A 20913-nucleotide genomic window follows, 5' to 3' on the forward strand; every position below is an offset into this window, starting at 1 on the left:
GTAAGTAGAAAATTATATATTGCTATAAAAGTTTACAAATGAAACTATTGCCTGTAAACTTTGGCTCTGCATTGCCTACATCAATCCACATACTTTGTTTGTCTGCATGCGGCTTCGTGCACTGAACCGTGACTGAGCACTGACATCAGGAATTGTCGAACCAACATTAAAACCCTTGTCCCACTGTGCGGTGTGACTGTCATATTCTACTATGCATTTGCAGTTTCTTTACTTCTTGGAACTGCCATTGTGTTCGTAATCTACAATACAAATAAATAAATTTGCCTTGCCGCACTATTGTTTTTGCGAATGGTGTATACTTCGCCGTCTAAAAATGTATATTTTTTCCGATGCAGGCAGCAGGGTGGCTGAGTCTTATTTGAAGCTTGGTAGCTAGTTTCAGAGTCCATTAGAAACAACTCCATCCACATCGGGTATGATGAAACTAACTTCATATGGAAATATGTACCGTCTCAACACACAAAGACTACACAAGCACACACACACACACACAGAATTATATTCATAATATATTGACATGGGTTGGCTCACTCTATCAGAATAATTTTGTGGCACAATAACTGTGCTAATAGCAGGATGTGGTGAGGGAGGTATGCACTGTTTAAATAATTGCACGTCTTTAAAATACATTCAGGTCACTGAGTGGAATTGGTTATTGTTGCCCTTCTGTTTTCCAATATGAGGCTCACAGGGAGACGCACACTGAGAGCTTTTGAGGGAAATCAATTGTTTGCCTTGTGCACAATGTAGCAGCTTTTTGTTTGATTATTCCCAGAGCAACAATTGAATACTATATAATGTCAGCTTTTTTAAGACGCATTATATAACACTGAATCATGTTTACGGTGGTGTATTTAAACTGCTGTATTCTTAAGCACGCCTGAATCAATGTTAACCTATTAGTGTGGATTTATGTAAAACTGAAAACAATGAAAAAAATAAAAGCAAACAAAAAACACAACAGTAGACAGTGACGGGATCAAACTTGCTGGAAAAAGGCCCTTTTATACTGTATGCGACGGATTATCCTGGTTTAAAATTGTGTGTGAATGACTGAAAGCTCACATGGTAAATATGATTACCGCTGGCCTTTATACGATTTGTACACAGATTTTAATTAGATCCATCAACAGTGTGAGTGCTGTGTCTGATAAATTGGGTCATTCTTGTGAGGCAGGCCTTCTTGCTTGTGGCGGATTCACCCTGAGGAGAAATACGCACAGCTGCTGCTGAGACGAGAGGGAAGAATCAGGAACGCTAACAGAGAGAGAGAGAGAGAGAGAGAGAGAGAGAGAGTTGGGTGGACTGGACGGAAAGTCGCTGCAGTTTTGGTTGTGAAGGCAGATTATTGAGGTTTGGGTTTTATTTATTTTACTGATAAAAGTCTAAACTTTGGCTCCGAATAGAAATCCGCGAGATTTATATTGCACCATCACTCTGACATCTGGTACATATATCAAATAGGGGTATATTATTTTGAAACAAAATGAAAACACTATAACTTCTATATTGCTCATAACATTTTTGACTTATAAAAGTAAACAGCAGTTTGCAGACGTTTCCCACATGCCTCTATGGAGGGTAAAAGTCACAGTGATGCCTGTCTTCGTGGTTTGGGTAGAGTTCACTTTGAGCTCTACTCTACTGCAATAATAGTTAAAATAGTTTTTTTTCTGTCTGTAAATATAATATTTCAGTTATTGTTGATTTTCTACTGTTTTTTATTGCTTATTTATAATACTTGTTTTTTTTTTATTTAATTTTTTATTTTTATCTTGTCTTCTTCTACTATGTCTCTTGTGTGCACTTTACTCTCTGCTGCTGTAAGCCTGCAAATTTCCCCGCTGCGGGACTAATAAAGGATTATCTTATCTTATCTTAACTTATCTTACATTCTGTTTTAGTTAAGGGCTGAAGAGTCAGTGCGGCCATGCACGTCTCCTTCCAGTGACACCCATGATTCTTAATACAGTAAGATTGAAACTTATTCACAATGGTCATTTTAAGTGCAAGCCTGTCTTTACAGGAGTTCCTGCATGTTATTTTCTTTGTGTGTCTGGTTGTGTGTGCAATGTGTGTGTATGTTTGTGTGTAAACTCCTCTGGGGCCTCTCCTTGACTTCATAGAGCCACTAATCAGTCTCTCTCTTTTCCAAGCCTTCATCCTCATATTTCTGAATGTGTGTGTGTGTGTGTGTGTGTGTGTGTGTGTGTGTGTGTGTGTGTGTGTGTGTGTGTGTGTGTGTGTGTGTGTGTGTGTGTGTGCAACCATCTCCCTTAGACAGCTGCTCCTGAATAAACATTGTTTACTTCCTAATCGAGCAGGGAGAGCACTGAGGACCTGAACTCTCACTGGTACCATGTACACATGCATACACACACACAGACACATGCATGCATGCAAAAACAATACCACACACATACACCGGCGCATACTTAGCCAAAGAGCGCGCAAAGGTATCAGCTTTATTAGGTATAATCATCTTCATATAATCCGTATGCATCCATCATGCATTAGACATCAAAGTGATTTTCTTTATGCAGCAATCCATCACCGATGGGTCATGCCTGAAAGATAATTCCATAAAAGGTAGAAAATGGTACTCCACCCAAAGTGTTATGAATATGCATTTTCTTTTGTTTTTTTGTTTTTACTGTTGCTCACAGAGGAATATGTGGTCACACTTTAAAACACACACACGCACACACAGACAAATTGGCACACACATGGATAAATACACACATCCTGGCTGGCGTTGGGGGCTAGCATGCACTTGGTTCTCCTGTAGGAACAGATGGCCTCAACTCTGGAGGGATGATCACAGGGAGGATGGAGGTCAGGAACCAGCAAGGGAGGGAGGGAGAGAGGAGGGGGGAGGAGGGAGAACGAAAGCTGGAAGGAATGATCAGAGCGGCCCGATGGCAGGCAAGGAGATGTAAGGAGGTTTGAAATGAGGATTGATATTTGAAAAGAAAAAAAAAAGATGATCAGAGGGTAGGGCATGGGGTCTGTTGGCAGACGGGAGAGGTGAAGAAAGCTAAGGTAAAGAGAAAGAGAATGGAAAAAGAGAAATAGAGATCTAATTGCAGAGGCTCTAGAAGGAGGAATGGATGGAGGAATCTATAAAGACGCTAAGAGGGATGGAGGGTCAGAGAGGTGAGGAAAGCGGGATGATGACCAGAGAGAAAATGGGTATAAGGAGGGACAGAGAGATTTAACAGAGGGCATAGGTCAAGACTGCGGGATGGATGTGAAGGATTGACATGTGCATGGGTTAAAGGGGAAGAGGAGTAAGTTGACTGAAGAAAACTGGAGAAAGTAAGGGAAATCATAAAAAGATGGAGGAAGAAGGGATGAAAAGTGGAGACAGTTAATGAAAAAGGCAACTCTATCCAACCATCCATTGATCTGTTAAAGGTTTTGATGGTTACCAGGGAGACAGGGAAAGTATGGAGGTCAAGTGAGCCATTAAATTAAGGATGAAGGGATGAGTAAAGATGGATGTGAGGAGGAGAAAGAAATTACTTATGCAAATCTAACCCTCTTTTGCACATTCTTAATGGATCACCAAAAACTGACAATATGCAGCAGATAAATATATTATGTATATATATATATATATATATTTATTTTATTTCAATGGTCATATACATGACATGTACATGCATGGAATTTTGCCTCTCCATTTAACCTATTCTAATCATTTAGAAGCAGTGGGCAGCTGTTAAGCGTCCGGAGAGCAACTTGGGGTCCAGTGTCTAGCTCAAGCACACTTTGACATGCAGACAGTAGGAAGCGGGGATCGAACCGCCAACCTTTTGGCTAAGGACAACCGCTCTATCAAGCTACAGCTGCCCCAAAAAACTGAACTGACAAGAAAATCAAAACACAAAACATAAAACACCAACACGCCACAGCAACCAGCGCCATCTTGGTCTCTAAACCAGCCATGATAGCAAAGCACCGGCCTTTTTGAGTAGCTAAAAGGCTGAAGCTGCATAATGTAAATTCTTTATATGCTGTACTGCACACTGCTATTGCATTACTATAAACTCTTGTTATAATAGCTATAGAATTTTAGCTGGAAAGCTTACATTAAAACATTGGCTAGTAATGATAAATAGAAGTCTACTCAATGATTCTATTTTTGTTACGTTAGTTAAATACAATTTTGACTTGTCTAAGAACAACAAACGATAAATCTATTGGACCCATATATGCATTTTATAAGAGTTACAGATTTGTTTAATTAGATAATACTATATACCTAAAAAATTCAAATAATTGTTGAACTATGAAGCCTTTTTTAAAAAAAAAGGTTAATACTTATAATAATGTATTGTTGTATTTTGATAAATTCAATGAATGAATGTGAAAACTTTTCACAGACCCCCTGGCAGAGTACCACACCTGGGGGGTCCCCAGACCCCTTGTTCAGAATCACTAGTGTTAACCTTTTACCACAGTTGTAAAGGGTTAATTCTGGAATTTGCTAACTTTATTTTCTTAGTTTTTGCCTTTGTAATAACTCATTTGCTTGAACTTTAGTCACCCCCTGAGCCTCTGGGAAAGTTGCTGTCCATCACACACCCACTGCACCAAAGCACACTCTGACAGTCGTTCTTAAGCAGAACATTAAGCACTTTTGACATCATAATGCACTGGGACCAGCCATCATTTGATTTCCTGATTATCCATGATCGGAAACTCAAGTATGTTGATGGTTGTAGATGCTGTTATACTCGTGTCCATGCAGGAAAACAAGACAGACAAAAGCAGGAAACTTCTTAGCAAGGCACCAAATTGACTAACACACCCTGCGATGTTTTACAACAATTGCTCTGTCACAAATATTTCGAGATGTGTAAATGCAGTGTGAATTTTCAAATGTCGTCTTTAATCCACTTTTTGGAATGGACTGTTTGTAAATTAACAGGCCCTGCGGGTGTATTGGAAAGCAGTGTTTTCTGCATGTGAGGCATATGTAAAGCACAGTTTTTCGGGTTGATTGGTGGGTCACTCGCTACATCTGGCTTGTGCGCATTGCAGACATGCCAAAGTCCCCCACCCCCTACCAACCCACATTTTCAGCAGCACTCACTTCCTCCGTCTATCCGTCTCTTTCTCTCCCCCCTCGCTCTAATCATGGCCTTAGGGCCCCGCGAACGGACAACCGAGGCTAACACTCCCCGGAGGAGCGGAGCAATTGTAAATGAGGCAGAGGTGAGGAAGAGTGGGTAGGCAGATAAAAGAGATGAGGGATGAGGTGGACGTGTGGCAAGAGGGCTTTAAAAGAGACTGACACATGAGAGAGAGAGAGAAAGAGAGGGAAAGAGAGAAGACCTGAGAATTACAAATTGAGTCGGCTATGATCTTTTTTTTTCTCCCTTCTTTACTTCCTTATCTTTCTAGCTCTGGAATTTCACCCCTGACTACTCATTATTCTGGTCATTAGTTACCAATGCTGCACACCCAGAGCTGTTACCTGCTTCTCACTTTCAAATGTATGGACCCATGGCAATCATAGTTAGAAATGGCAGAGATTTTAGACCCAATTAATGACTGGTGAATATATTTGTGCGGTAGTACATTCTTTTTATATGTGAATATGTCCGTGTTAATGTGTATGCATTTACCGGTGCATGTGAATAATGATTTGCAGTTCAAAAGGTGTCTTGTTGTCCAGGTAACACCAGACTAAATTTGGTTTATTTATTTTTTATCTTTTAAATGTCTCAATTACATATATTTTTGTTAGTCAACAAAATAGCTAAGGTAAAACATGCCGTTAAAGCAATAGTTTGAAATTTTGGGATATATCCATCACAGCGTGCTAACCGAGAGTTGCCTCTCTTATGTCCGTGGGGTGAATATGAAGCTAACGTCAGCAGCGGGCTAGCTTAGCTCAGCAGGCTGGACGGAGCTGCCGTGGCTCTGTCCAAAGCTCAGCTAATAGTTTGGCTCTAGTTTCAAGCCAAGAAATAGTCTTTCACATAACATCACATAAAACCACATTTTAATTTTTGCACTTTCATTTTGTACATAATGAACAAACAAAAAAATATGTTTTTCATTAGTGAACTTTGGGGTATTTGTATTTTTGTGTGCTTCACTTTAGTTATATTTTGTTACCAGTTTCGCCCGTTTCCAGTTTTTATGCTATTCATTCTTAAAAATGACTTTTCAACCAAATTTAGCCACTCGTTCCATTCACTTGTTCCTCCATGCCAATGTTTTTTTCCAGTCTTCTTTCAGGTCAGATATCATGCAGAGAGCTCAGTGAAACTTTATTAAGTGGGATGGCTAAACGTGGCCTTGGGCCTGCAACCTGAATTAATGGTAACCACACAGGAGCCTGTTCGCATTCACCGACACACACACTGTCTCTTGTGGCCTACTTCTACCGCCCTGAGCCCACCCAGCAGATAACTGATTGTGCCAAAATGAGGTGGCATCGTAGCTTGGCAATAATCATTTAAAAAAACACAAACTATTGTTTTGGGGTTGTGCATATTTGTGCAGGGACAGAGTGACTGCATGACAGAGCTATAATAATCCCATCCATATCAAAAAAGCCCTGAGGCAATAGCAGACATTTTGCTGCCAAAGAGTAAAATTCTGCAGTCCTAATTGCACTATTTTTTTCACAAAAAGAAGAAGAGAATCTTATTGTTTTGGACATTCACGGGTGATTCCAGGTACATGTGATGGAGACAGTGGAGCGGAATACAAAGGGAGACGGAACCAAACCAGAATGCAAATGAGAAGAGAGGGTGTGGGGGGGTGGTCATTGCTAGAGAAAAAAAAAAAATAACATGAAACTAAATTTAACAAAATGAACTTTATCTCAGTTTGCTATTTTAGTGCTTAACTCTGAATCATGCCGTATTCCTCCTTAGAGTGGGGTCCTGTGGGACTTATGCTTCACATTTCGCTGGCTAAATATCAGTTTTAATGTCCACGGGAAACATTGTGAAAGTCAATAAATTGAAGGTGATGCTGGTTAAGTGGCCTACATCGTATATTTCTGCTTCAGTGAATTTGATAAAGCAACAGTAAAAGACAAATATATACTAGTGGGAACAATGCAATGTATTACTGGAAATAAATTAGTAGGAATCCCATTTACCAGAACCCTCCACCTTAACTATATTACAACTGATTGTACAAGCAAGGCATGAACCTTCTACCTCATGCACGAAATAGGACACCGTCAGTGTTGCCTTAAGGGCGGCGTGTAAAAACTACACACAATAACAAATGTGTTATGAACAATTATCTCCTTGCTTGCCGATTTATCCTTGCCAGCTTAAAAACACTCCCCTCGGGGCTTGACAATCCAAACAGGGAGGTAGATGTGACTCCCTGACCTCTTCCAAAACACAGAGAGGTTGAGGTTCAAAGGTCAGAGCTCGTCTCTGCGCTCGCACCCTCATCCGTTAGGACGTTTGGTTCGGCTGTGCCTCAGGGGCTTTGATTTCTATGACCTGATATGCAGTTAAATACCCTGCCTCTCCTCCCCAGCTCCACCCCTCACATCCTGTCCTTCCGCACTTCTTCCCTGTAGCTGCCCTCGAGCCAAGCTGTGTTTAATCTAATTAGTCGCATTCACCTTTTTTTTTTTTGCTTTTCTTTCCATGTGTCTCTTTGGTCTCGAAAAAACTATCTTTCCTTTTCAATGTAGCACTTCCCTTGCCCTTTGCCAACCTAATTTGCTGCTTCTTGAGCTGTAATAATGCCAGTTGAATTGCTGCAAATAACCTGTGAATTTGTGTTTAGATAGTTATTAGCTGCTTGTTTCTAGATTTTGTTTTTCTGAGTACTGTTTTTTTTTTCATTTACAAAAATCAGGATATGATTAGGCAAATAAAGAGATCAGTCAGAGGAAAGTTTTGGGGTGTGCAGGTGAAAGCAGAGAAATGTGTAACTAATACTAAAACTAATTCACCTGTTTGTCTTTTATGGCTAAGCACACTGTCATTAACAATTACCTTTCACTCAAGGTATGACAACATGCACTAACAAACTACACAGGGAAAAAGCAAAGTCGTTTTAGATGAGAGACAAAAATGTGAAATGTTTTTTTTTTCTTTTTACTAAAGCTAAGTTTTCTCTCGATATGTGCCCCTTCCAGCAAATCCCTCATCAACACACTGACATTCTCACAGAGTATTGAAAAGGTCTGGAAGACAAAAGGCTCTGCCAGTCAGACTGCTTATTCAACGGCTCTGACATGTATTGTTATTTGAAACTGCTTTCAGACAAACTAAACTCTCTCTCTCTCCCTCTCAAACACACACACACACACACACACACACACACACACACACACACACACACACACACACACACACACACACACACACACACACACACACACACACACACTTCATGTCAAAGAGACCAGTCATCCATAAAACTGAGCAAATCAACACTTACAGCTAAATTAGAGCACTTGATTCTACAAGAGAATGAATTGTTTTGCTTTATACCTTTAATGAAGCACTTTCTTTGACAACAAAAAGTGCAACGTTGTCTTGCATCAGATTCATTGGTATGCGTTTAATTTTTAATATTTTGTTATTGAATTGTTAAAATGATGGTCATCAAAATGACAAAAGGGTGCGTAAACAAAAAACAGAACAAAACAAACAGAATGTGGAAAAAAACCAAAACAAATTTCCCAGGGCCATAAAAAAGACTAAAAAATGTATATTTTTTATTTATTTTGACAAGGAGAGACTATGAGAGTGATGAGACAAGCTTCAGAGTTCAAGGGTGTGGAAGCCCAACCTTCCTGACAGGACTGATCTGATCAGTGTTTCCTAACATCAAAATTCAAACAAGCCGCTAGAGGAAGGGCCACTGGGCCAATAAAGTACTAGCCTCATATGTTCTGAATTCTAAAACGGGGTGCCGCAGGAAAGCTTCCTTGTGGTGGTATTCTGGGTCTGTCCCAGGGGAAGGAGACCCTGGGGCAGACCCAGAACATGCTCGAGGGATCAGATATCCCATTTGATTTCCCAGTAAGAGCTGAAGGATGCAGCTGGGAAAAAGGATGCCTGAGCTACTTTTCTGCCACTTCCACCCAGACCTGGAAATGGGGTGGGAAATTGACGGATGGAAAACACGGACAAATAAGTTAAAATGTCCATGAACGCTCCTTGTCCATTAAAGATGTTAGGCGATGATGCATTAACATACCTACATAGAATAAAGATCATCAAAGACAGGGTGAACCCGGTGGAACAGGTTTTGTTAGATAGATTTAACGGCTACACACTCCTCATGTCCATATTAAGACGTGAGTTGCAGTAGGCTGTAGCTAAGAGGACAGTATCAGATTATGCTGTCAAAGTTTACAATCCACAGAGATGTCAATCATCAGTCTCACCAGTGACAGATGACCTCTATCATATCCCTCTTTCTTCTCTGCATCTGTACTGCACTTCCCTCTCCTCTCTGGTGCTGTCACCCTCTCTGTTTGCCTGTCTCCTAACCGTCTTCCCTTGAACGGCATCCTTCTGTCTGCCTTCCCGTCAAATGTTTCTCTATTCCCTCTGTCATTCTTTAAACCTCTCTCCATCATTCTCCCTCTCCGGCTCACCTGCTTGTTCAGTATCTCCCTTTCCAGCCTCCCAGATCTATTTTTCCTTCTTGTTCTCCTAATCCAATCAAAGCCACCTTCTCATCTCATCCTCCCTTCTGTTTTCTCTTTGCCATTCTGCCGTCACTACCTGCGCCCCTACTCCCACTCTTCTCTCCCTGCATGTTAAAGTTACCATCACTTGTTTTTATGCATTTTCGTCTTGGGCTCAGGCAGGATTCAACCCGTTTAAGGCCATCTGTTAGCTGATTTGACAGTGCCGAGGGTGGCTGTAACACTGGCAGTGACCAACGGCACTGGCACAGTCCAGTTTCTGGCTGTGGCAGGGCAACCTGACAGCCAAACAGACAGCCAGCGTTCACACTGTGTTTATGAACAGTCTGATTGTTCATTCTCAGGCATCTGGCGAAGACGCTCAAGATGGATTGTGGTTTAGTACGAGGATGAGGTGAATCGATCTGGGATGAGCAAATAGCTCCTGTACACATTTTCTCCTCCCTTCCCTTCATCCTTTCTCTCTCCTCCTCCTCCTCGACCTTCAATCCAAGAAAGAAGTACCTCGACAACAAAGTATTACACACTAACACAGTGTCCGATTCGCCCTCCTTTGCAATCAGGTTAGTCAGGCAAAAAGGTGTGAAATTGCTTACTGCTTTGTGAACCAAATCAGTGTTCTTGTGTTAATCCTGGTTTCTGGAGCCAAACCTGCAAGAACTGCTTTCCTTCATAAAACACAGACCATGGATCATGCAAATATGCATATGGCTACAAATTAAAAGCATACAAAGCCGGAAACAAACAACTGGCACACGTTGTAGGTTAAGTACATTTAATAAATTCAAACTGGCTTTCTCTCTCTAACACACAACTGGGAGTATGAATTTACACTTCTGTTCGAACACAGGGGATTTCTCACATGGAGGTCAGTTTACTCGTCATGCGATGCAGTTCTAAAGCTGGAGAACTATATATACTTATATTTCTCAGTCCCACACGCATATTGGCATGTTACGGGTAGCCGGAGGCTGCAGAGGATCAATCTCAACAACACGTTGTGCGGACCTGCACGTCCAGCAAATAGATTGGTTTATTCAACTCCCATTGAGAGGCAGTTCTGAAACAGAAATGAAAACAAATGCTAATCTACTACATAGAAGTATAAAAGAAACAGCCACGTGGACATATCCTAGGGTATATATATACCCTAGCGTGTAATGCAGACTTTTGTAAAAAAACTGTGAGGAGAACCAACGTCATGCTTTAAATGGGCACTCCTCTTCGCCTTTCTTGATTTGGCTTAATATTTTCCCACTCTCAAACTGGGAACATAGAGTTTGAAACCAGGCAGGCACAGATATGTTTCAATTTGCATCGTGGGAAGTGAAGGATCTGGGATGTTTGTCCTGATAGTGTTGCACTTTTTTGTACAAAATGACAGAGGTAGTTGTGTGAAGAATGGAGAAAAAAATATTTTGAGAGATAATTTCAAACCTTCACACCTCATCACTTTCCGGGAACAGCTGTGTGAAATGGGGACGGGCGTAATATTTTTGGTTTTGGAAAATAACACAACGCAGGTTGGACGCAGCCCACCTCAATGGAGATGGCCATAAGGTGTGGGGGAAGGGTGTTTCATACACCTTTTGAACATCTGACAAGCACTTTGGTTGAGGCATACGGACACCTTCAGTCTCAAATCAGAGCAAGACTCACAATGCAGGTCATAATTAATGTTAACAAAAGCCACTGAACGACAACGCTCCATTACTAATGAGTCACACTTGCAGGTAACAAGCAAATATTATTATTGTATGCTTTTTTACCCAGCTAGAGTTTGACTCGCTTTTATTATTCATATTAGACTGTACATAATGTGATTAAGGATTTGATTAAGCATTGATTATTTTGCTCACACACATGGTAGCTTGTTGACTAAAGGGGATTTGGTTTCAGAAAAGACAATGAGATCTTACATCTGTGGGACTAACACACACTACCTCTACCAATGCCGCCACACACACACACACACACACACACACACACGCACACACACACACACACGCACACACACACACACACACACACACACACACACACACACACACACACACACACACACAAACTTTCATGAATGACAACCAAACTTGAAGAAAAACCCAAAACACACCCCAAAAGCCACTGGTGACTGGTTTGAAATCAGTTGATTTGGCAATTAAAATGGCTGAGTAGCTGCTTAGCTGAAAAGCTTTGTATTGATTTGCTTTTATGTGAAGTTGGAATTCACATCAAAAAAAAAAATTATGATCAGGGCTTCCATGATTGTATGATTTGCAAGTGATTGCCTTAATTACAGCTCTAAAAAGCTCACAGTGTGTGTCATTGGTAAACTCAAAATGCTTCCGACTACATAATCAACTTCGCTCCTATCAGTTTCTTCCGGATGTAAATTTTCGATTAAGAGAGAAGAGATTCCCTCCTAGTTATTAAAAAAATGTTGACATTTAAGCTGAAGTTTCCATCTAAAGATAATTACCTTCAGTGTCTTAAAGCTCTTAAGGTAATACTGCATACTTTGTCTACTGCTAAACCTGGCTTCGCTTCTACATGTGACACAGAATCTAATTTAGAAGAGGGAACAGAGTCACTCATTCCATGTAATCTTTAATAACAAAATATCTCATGCGCAGTGCTTCGGCAGGTTATTCTAAGAAATAGTCGGGATTAACTGTCACAGGTGTTCTCAAAAGGAGCAAACAGAGCAAATATGTGTGTTTGATCTCTTCATACGATAACCATGAATAATACCATAAGGACATCGTGCCAACTGTTTTCAGAGCTCCCATGTTGCTTCAATCATCTGGTTTATACACCAGTTAAGACAAATAATATAAAAGGAAAAGAATAAAGTCATTCTTGCTTTTTATGTACGATCAAATGGGCTTTTATTGAATTTGTTTACACCGCAGGTTTAATTGTGTTATCAATGAGCTACAAGAAGCAACATGGCCTTGGAAATAGAGACTGATGGCTTTTGTAGAAGGATAAAAGTGAACTCTATTCTAGCTTTGGGCGTACATTCGTGCCAGCAGATAGTGTAATATAATTAAATGACTAATGATGGCTTTACTGAAAGTCAAATCTATTCATACCATCCAAAATTAGTTTGCTTTAAAGGGCCAGCCAGGTTCGCCGGTTTCCACCTGTTTCCACCTGTTTCCACTCTTTATGCTAAGCTAAGCTAAGCGGCTGCCAGTAGCTTTATATTTCCCGTACTGAATGTGATTATTGTGTCATCACACTGGAAACCTCTGGAAGAACATTATCAGATCAACATTGATCCCCATTTAAATGTTCAGTTCAATTAGGGCATACATACCAAACAAGACATCAGCTCATTTGCATGATTGGCAGTAAAATAGAATTATTTATTTTATTACATATAATTAGGAATTTGTTTCATAGCTTCTAGTGTGCAAATGCACATTCAGTGTCTTGATCAGTGACAAAGATAAATTAATTTCAAAACAATTATGCCACTGTCTATCCTTGAAGATAACAGCAATTACAATTGCCTTAAAAGGAATACTTCACCCATAACATGACCATTACTTGCAATGTCTTACCGTATAATTACTTGAATTCTTAAATAAGGTTTTTTTCTCACATGCCTCCAAGGTAAACAGATAATCTGTAAACAGTTGAAAATGAGTAGGTGAAGTGTTTTTAATAGACAATTGTGGAGAAAATGCATGTTTTATTGTATTACTGGGAATATGAGTGGATAATTGAGACTTGGACTAGTCTGCATGAGTTGTGTTAACATATTTTTGATATATTTTCGCTGTTATTAATGCAGACCCCATTTACCTTCATCAAGTATTTACTCCATCTTTTGATTCTCTGTTCACCTTGGACGTTTCCTCAAGTATTGAAGGAAACAGGCTGTGAGTAATAGTTGTAAACAAAAACAGAAATTCTAATGTGTCAATGAGAGTAAATAAAAAATATTTCCCTCCACTTGCAGGGTTCAATTGAGGAAACCGTGTTAAACATTCCCCTGTGATTCCCTAATATCCCTTTTTGTCCATCTGGCACCCGGCGAAGGTCAACCAGGCCGAGGGGGAGGAAAGGTGTCTCAGCTGGCTGACATGCTCTGTGGCTACATGTGTATTCCTCTATCCTCACATGCTTGGCTCGTGATATCCGCCTCTTGAGTGACAAGTGTATGCTTTTGATTGGAAGATGTTTCTCCCCTCTGGGTGGTGGGCAAAGTCTACAAAGTCACAACACAGCACAATGGGCTCCTTGTTGTCAGATGATTGCAGACTTTTCATTTTTGGTTGGTTCCATTTTTTTTTTCCAATTCTGCAATCAGGCCTGTGTTTTCCACATGGCAGAAGTCATAGGGCCATATAAACTTGCCCTTTAAGACATACACCAGTCATTGTTTGCTGCTTTATAGATAGCCTTTCAGTTTCATGCAGTGAAGAAGCTGGGTGACATTTTTGGCAAGTTGTTACTCTTCAGTGCTGAATAACTGTTAAAGAAACACAATGCATGGAATTCAAGACTCTCCCTAGCAGCATTACTTTTTACCCTTAATAAGGGATGGAGTGGCTCTGTTAGGCGTCATAGTTTTCCGTCTTCGTTCGGAGTATTGAGCCTCCGTGTTGATGAACACTGTACTGTACGAATATGTCCGTTCCACACAATGTGTTTGGTTGATGCATTTATTCTCAATGCAAAGCTTCTACATGAAAAAATCGACATTATTTGCTATTGTCTCTCAGCTACTCGCTCACTCTTCCATCCCCACCCACAAGAAAGATACTCCCCCACAGAAGCAAATTGTGCCAAAAGTCTTGTCTGAAAAAAAAGACAAATAAAAAGAAAGCAGGGGTAATATTGGAATGATCCATAAATCTGTGGAATGGAATAAGAAAGCGAGATGTTTCTCTCTTTTACAAAAGGAAACTTTCACCAAAGAGCTTGTCCAACTCTCCATAGAACAGAAGATGAGCTCCCTCTCTTGTCTTTTCTCCCCCCTATCCTCTTCTCCCTTTCCTTACAGTACAATAATTCTAATTATGTTCAGACAACTAAACATGCCAGCTCTAACGACAGCACAGATATGGGGAAATTGGCTCATTTGCACAATAATAAATGTAGGTTTGAGCCCATAGAAAGCCTATTAACATTTAAATGATACAAGGACGTTATCTCCAAAGTGTGTGCTTATCCAGGGTGGCTTTCTGCGTGGATGTGCAGAGAATGATCAAACAGCCATGCGTCTGCCTATGCCCCGCACTCCTCAGTCTTAACACTGACAACCACTGCCGACAGTGCTTTGTAATTGGGGGGGGGGGGGGGGTTGCTAAGGACCCAGATCAGGATGGTATAGTGGAGGAAGGGTGGAGCAGCAGCATGAGGTGGGAAAGTGAGGGAAGGGTAGATTTTTGGGGGCAGAAGATTGAGGGGGAAGTCGGACCTTGGAGGGGACGGAGAGGTGACGGAGGTCTATTACATGCCTGCTCAAGGTCTACACCTCAAGGATGTCAGGGAAACTTCACACTAAAGATGGTCACATGCACACGGAGATAATGCAGATGAAATGCATCCAACAAAGCCAAGATTCCCAGGATAGATGTTAACATGCCACAAGGGGTTGCCGATTTTTAGACATCACGTCCGATTTACAATTTAAATTTAATTTAAAAAAAATATATCTTAAAAACAAAGCCCACAAAGACAAAGAAATCATCAACTTGTACAGTATTCACTCTTAAAAAATAAACACGTACTAAAGAACCTGTCTGAAGAGGCACTTGCGATGGATAGCTATCTTTTGGCCAGCAGCAGATCTTTCAGCATTTTTGATTTGTTTGTACATTCTTCTCATATTGGATACTATGAAAAAAATGATTCTGCTAATGTAACCTGTTTTTTAGCAGGTGTTTTATGCCCATGTCACACTGCCTGCGTGAGCACATGTGGCTGAACTTCTGTGTCTCTCACACCTGTGGAGTCCAGACGGACAGTGTTGCTGCTGTCTTCTACCTTCTACATGGGGACTTAAGCGTGCCTTTCCAAATGGTCGCAGTGTTTATCTTTATTAAATAATAATGTCAATTATATTTATTATAGACGAAAATGATTAAGAGGCAATAATAATCCATATTTAAATGCCAGAACTCTATTAATTTATGGAGCCGTGCAAGTCACAACACTGTCCTGCAAATATTTCAGAATAAAAGCCTTGTGTTCACAAATAAAGTGATTCTGTTTTACAGCTAGAGGGCTTACTTTGAAGCAGAAACAGGAATGTCGAGTTAAAAATGTATATTTTAATGTCATGTTTGTCTGTGACATGTTCTACAGATACAGGAATTAAAACCAAGTAAAGTTGCTGGTATGATGTAAATGTACTAATTGCTGTGAACCGCGTGTGGAAAAACAGTTGAGACGCAGCTGACATGAACGCCATTTTTACTAGCACATGCTGCCAAGTCGATATTTTACCTGTGTCTGAAGGGAATCTCAGGGAGGCAGTGGCAAATCCGTACTTTAATGACCTGCGTTAAAGTGAAAATCACTTAAAATTTTTAAACAACGTGATTAACAATGTTTGAAAATAAATTGATGAACTCAATTCATCTCCCAGTGTTTAAACAGGCTGAAGCTGGAACTGATGGTCAACAATCTATTTTGTTGAAATGCACAGACAACTGAAATTTTTCTACTTTTCATTTGCAGTGTTTTATCCCATCGCATAATAATGGTTGACACAGCGTCTAATTTTGTAAAGAGCAACAAAGAATTTAATTGTCACGTAAAAAAAAATGGTGATGCAGTTCATCCTGAAATGCCACCTTCTACTTCCTGCAGAGACTTCAGTCTTCATTTTTGCCCAACTCGACCCCCGTGATTATGGAACACTGCAGTGCCTTGAATCTAAAGATACAGCTGTAGCATAAAAGCATTGCCATTTCCTTTGTTCATACTCATGTGGCCTTTAAGCCGCTAAAACATGACGACATGCTATTACACTTGAAATGCCATGTATTTTGTAATGTGACATTAAAAACAAACAAAAAAAGACATGGAACAAAAGTCAAATTAGTAAATTAGAAACTTTATATTACGATTATTTCTGATATGTCTCAATGTGGGTTCAGTGGAGAGTTAGGCTCGGCAGTATGGTATGTAAGAAATAATGCGCCTCTCCAAACATGGAATCTCTAAAAATGCTGGCTTACCCATCTGTTTAAGGGATGGCTTTTGAGCTTTCAAACATGCATTGGCATCGGTTATATTTTCATTCAAAGACTGGAACCAAATATATGTTACAGACTGGTGTAACATAAGTGACGTTGTCTTGTTCACGCTATTTTGTGGGGTGTTAAACATTTCTTTGTGCATAAAACAATAGTTGCATGACAAATGGACATGTCAGTGCTCTTTAAAAGGCAGATCAAGATATGGAAGTTACAGTATAATAGAGTGGCCTTTCTTACTGGCCCCGTCCTTGTAATGAAAATAATTCAATAAACTGACGCTAGAGTCTAAGTGATTTGTTGATAATTCAACTATTGATTGAATAAAATTGGCAAATTATTTTGATAATCAATTATTGGTTTATATCATTGGAAACCAGTCCAGCTTCTTGTTTGTGAAGATTTTTGTATATACCAAACAAATAATCGACTGACGAAATTAGTTAATGATCTACAGCTAAATCAACAAGGCTGGGGGTGTTTTTTGAACAAATTGTATGCTTGCATTTCCGACTGGATGTATGTAGACAGCTCTGGGTCAAATTAAGTCGGCACGCACTGCTATAATAAGCAGAGTGCATCATGACAAGCACACGCACTCACACTCTCTCTTCTCCCTCTTTTTCCCCCTCTGGTGGGAACGCAGTTTACCTCTTCAACCCTCATTACCATACCAATAGCGAGTAGACAGCTAAAGCTAGTCTGTCAAAGGTATTTTAATTACCAATTAGAAAGTTGGCTGCCTATGCGTGAGTTGGTTCAATATCTTTTTCACTCTCCTTCTTGCTTTCTCATAGAGCACCCACACACATATAGGTGTAGAACCCCGGGCACAAGGTCCCCTGGTGCTGTAGCCTTGATAAACAATGTCTCATTCAGCTCCATATGAATAATTAAGGGTTGAGTGTTGAGAAAAGGGGACACTTGTTTATTCACAGAGAATAGCCTTGTCGGTGGCTGTATACCAGCGGCACTGAGAAGCCAGAGGAGCTTATGGCCTGCCTGTGACATTATCTAAATGGCACACTTACAAAAGACGTATAAACACACAATGATCTTCTGCATGTGCACTGTGCCACACTTAAAAAAATAAATCATAAATGATAAACGAAGTGGATAAATACTGTGGTAAATATGAAATATTGATGTGGCTTTGGCAGACGAGGCATGATGTGCTCTTATTAAGAGTGTCCCTATGTATGTGTGTGTGTGTGTGTGTGTGTGTGTGTGTGTGTGTGTGTGTGTGTGTGTGTGTGTGGGAGAGAGTGTGTGTTCATGACTGTTAGCAACTATGGATTTTTTGGTTCAACGTTACACATAAGGCACCGGGTGACAAAGAGGTCAACGCATTTGATAAATTATTCCTTCCAATATGAGATCATAAAAAGCTTTACTGTAAATTGCAATGATAAAACGTGCAGCTTTGCAGCTATGGATTTAGCCTGGCAGGTTCTGTAAGGTTAGTGACTGACTGATCATTTTCATCTGCTCCGTTGGCCTTTTTGCGGCACCTTTTTAAATATATAATGAAGAATATATCTCTGTCTCTTTGTTCTTTTTCTTCCTCATACCCTTATGACTTGATCCATCAGCTTTATTATTGACTTGCATAGCAAACTTCACCCCTGCTGGCTTTAATGAGGAAAAGTGCAGATTTGCAGAATCCTATAGTAAGGGCACGTCAGGAGCGATACATGCAATGATGCACATTCAGAGGAAATTAATCTGCTTTGAAACAATATCAATATGATGCATGATGCAAAGGTGCTTTACATGAAATACAAGCCGCATGCTACTTAAAGAGTTTTGACTGCAGTATTTACGGCTCGCATAGTGTTTGTGTCATGAGAAAAGTTGATGTGAATGAACACAGACAACACACTTACTATCTTGTTTAGGCTAAATCTCATTAATGGCTATAGGCACAGACAGAACTGCCGCCCGGCCAGTAGGGATCACTTAGCAGAACAGTTCCAAATGCACAGCTTTGAGCCTGAGGGGTTACAGCTCACATAGCGTGAGACTCAAGTGAAAACAATCAAGGAGGCCAGCGCCAGTGCACCAGGCACAGCTTAACGTTGGCTTATACAGCACAGTGGATTCTATGAACTCTACTTTATGCTCTGCCGTATTTCTCTGTGGGATGAACACTTAGTCTCAAACAAGTGTTCAGCACTTCTTGTTATTTTATAAGTGTTTCATGAGAGCAGCAGTAAGGGGAAATAAAGACAGATGTGACTGCACAGCAGGAGTTGGTAGTCAAACCCTGCAGTCGGGGTATATGGTTTTGGCAACACGGAGCACCAGACAGCTGAGCCACAGGGGAACTCTGCAAGACACATTTGATATCACTGATGGATAGCTGTTCAAAGTATAATAAGTCACACGAAAACCATTAAAGTCAGAATTTATAACAACAGGCTTCACCTCATTATGCAAGCATTTTGGTTTGAGGTGTGAGCAACACCTTGGCAACTTAATATCTATTAAAATAAATGGTAGAAATCTCATGTAGGGAGACATATGTCAACAATGATGATAATATAATTATGTGTGTTCTTAATTCAGGTGGCTGTTGTAATTTTAACAAAGCTTGAATTGTAAATTGTCCCTAAACTGAAAATCCTTTCCATGAAGGGGACAACACAGGTTTTTTGTGCAGCGTATTGCATGTGCATGCATCTGTTCATCTTACTTGTGGCAGATTGCCAAGTGCTATGATTTGGCATTGACATTTCTACATTCCACATAATTTGCATACGGTGTAAGACTTCATTGGACTATCAAACTTTGAAATCAGTCCAGTAAGGGCTGCACAAGCACCTACATTTGTTACTTCAATTTCAGAGCAGTTTCAGAAATTATTAATATGTATAGCAACAAAGTAAAAGGAGTGAAAAGCATAATTTAAAAACATTTTTTAACTGCTGTTTTTATGTAAAAAAACACAGAGTAATAATTTGGCCACAGTAGGGCCAATAATCCTTGGCCCTACTGTTCACCTAATTAATTTGGAATATGTTGACACGTTTTTAAGGTTTCATGCCAACAGATAAAGAAACACACAGGACACAAAACACCTTCCTTGGACAAATTAGAAAAAGGTCCCCCACGCAAATTCAACTAGGTAGATTTCCTTTGACAATATTGTTATGAATGTGTGACTTTTTTTATCCTAGTTCTGAATAAGCACACACGAGTCTGCCTAAATACTTTTCATATCAAAACAACCATGAACAACTTAGTCGGTTTTAACAATGATTTATTAGCATTGTGCAAATACACTTTAATATTTATAGTCTATTACAAGTAATACAATTTTACCCAATTCACCTATTTATTTAATAAATTAAGAAAATGTTGACTGTTTTCTTCTACTATTTTGCCAGCTAAAATAATAAAAGTTATAAAAAAGAAAATAAATCCACTGTACGCTAGCGTATTAACATATGAATGTAAAATGGGGTCTCTGGAGTTGGTGTCTGTACTATTAACACTTGGTTTCACTGAGTAAGTGAACACCACACTGTATGCGCAGCCACTGAGGTTGCATTGCTAGCTAGGTATGCTACCTAGCAAAGCCACCTATCTATGGTAGCTCGTTAAAGCTAAAGCTCATGTGCAGCGCTGTAGAAACAAGATAACACAAACCTTTTTTTTTTTTTTTTTGCCCCAAAAATCTAAATCATTTGAAATTGTTCAGCCCTAACAATAGCATTATGTGTCATCAGGGAATTTGTTTGACAATTCTGACCAGGTATGACTGATATAATTCAGGAGTTATACATGACAAGGTGTCCTGATAAACAAAAAATAACTGACTACCAGATACGTTTTTAAAAAAATAGTCCATTGCCTACTTTCCTTTCAATTGGGCAACATTTTAAAGTACAACGCAGACAGGTTTTACATTGCAACACTGTTTTTAAAATACACTTGAGGAATCCTCCCAGTGGTATGTGAGGATCCCCTTACTGAGGATGATATGTGACTATCAGGATTACACAGCAT

This window comes from Anoplopoma fimbria, chromosome 9 (assembly GCF_027596085.1).
Source record: "Anoplopoma fimbria isolate UVic2021 breed Golden Eagle Sablefish chromosome 9, Afim_UVic_2022, whole genome shotgun sequence".
NCBI lineage: Eukaryota > Metazoa > Chordata > Actinopteri > Perciformes > Anoplopomatidae > Anoplopoma > Anoplopoma fimbria.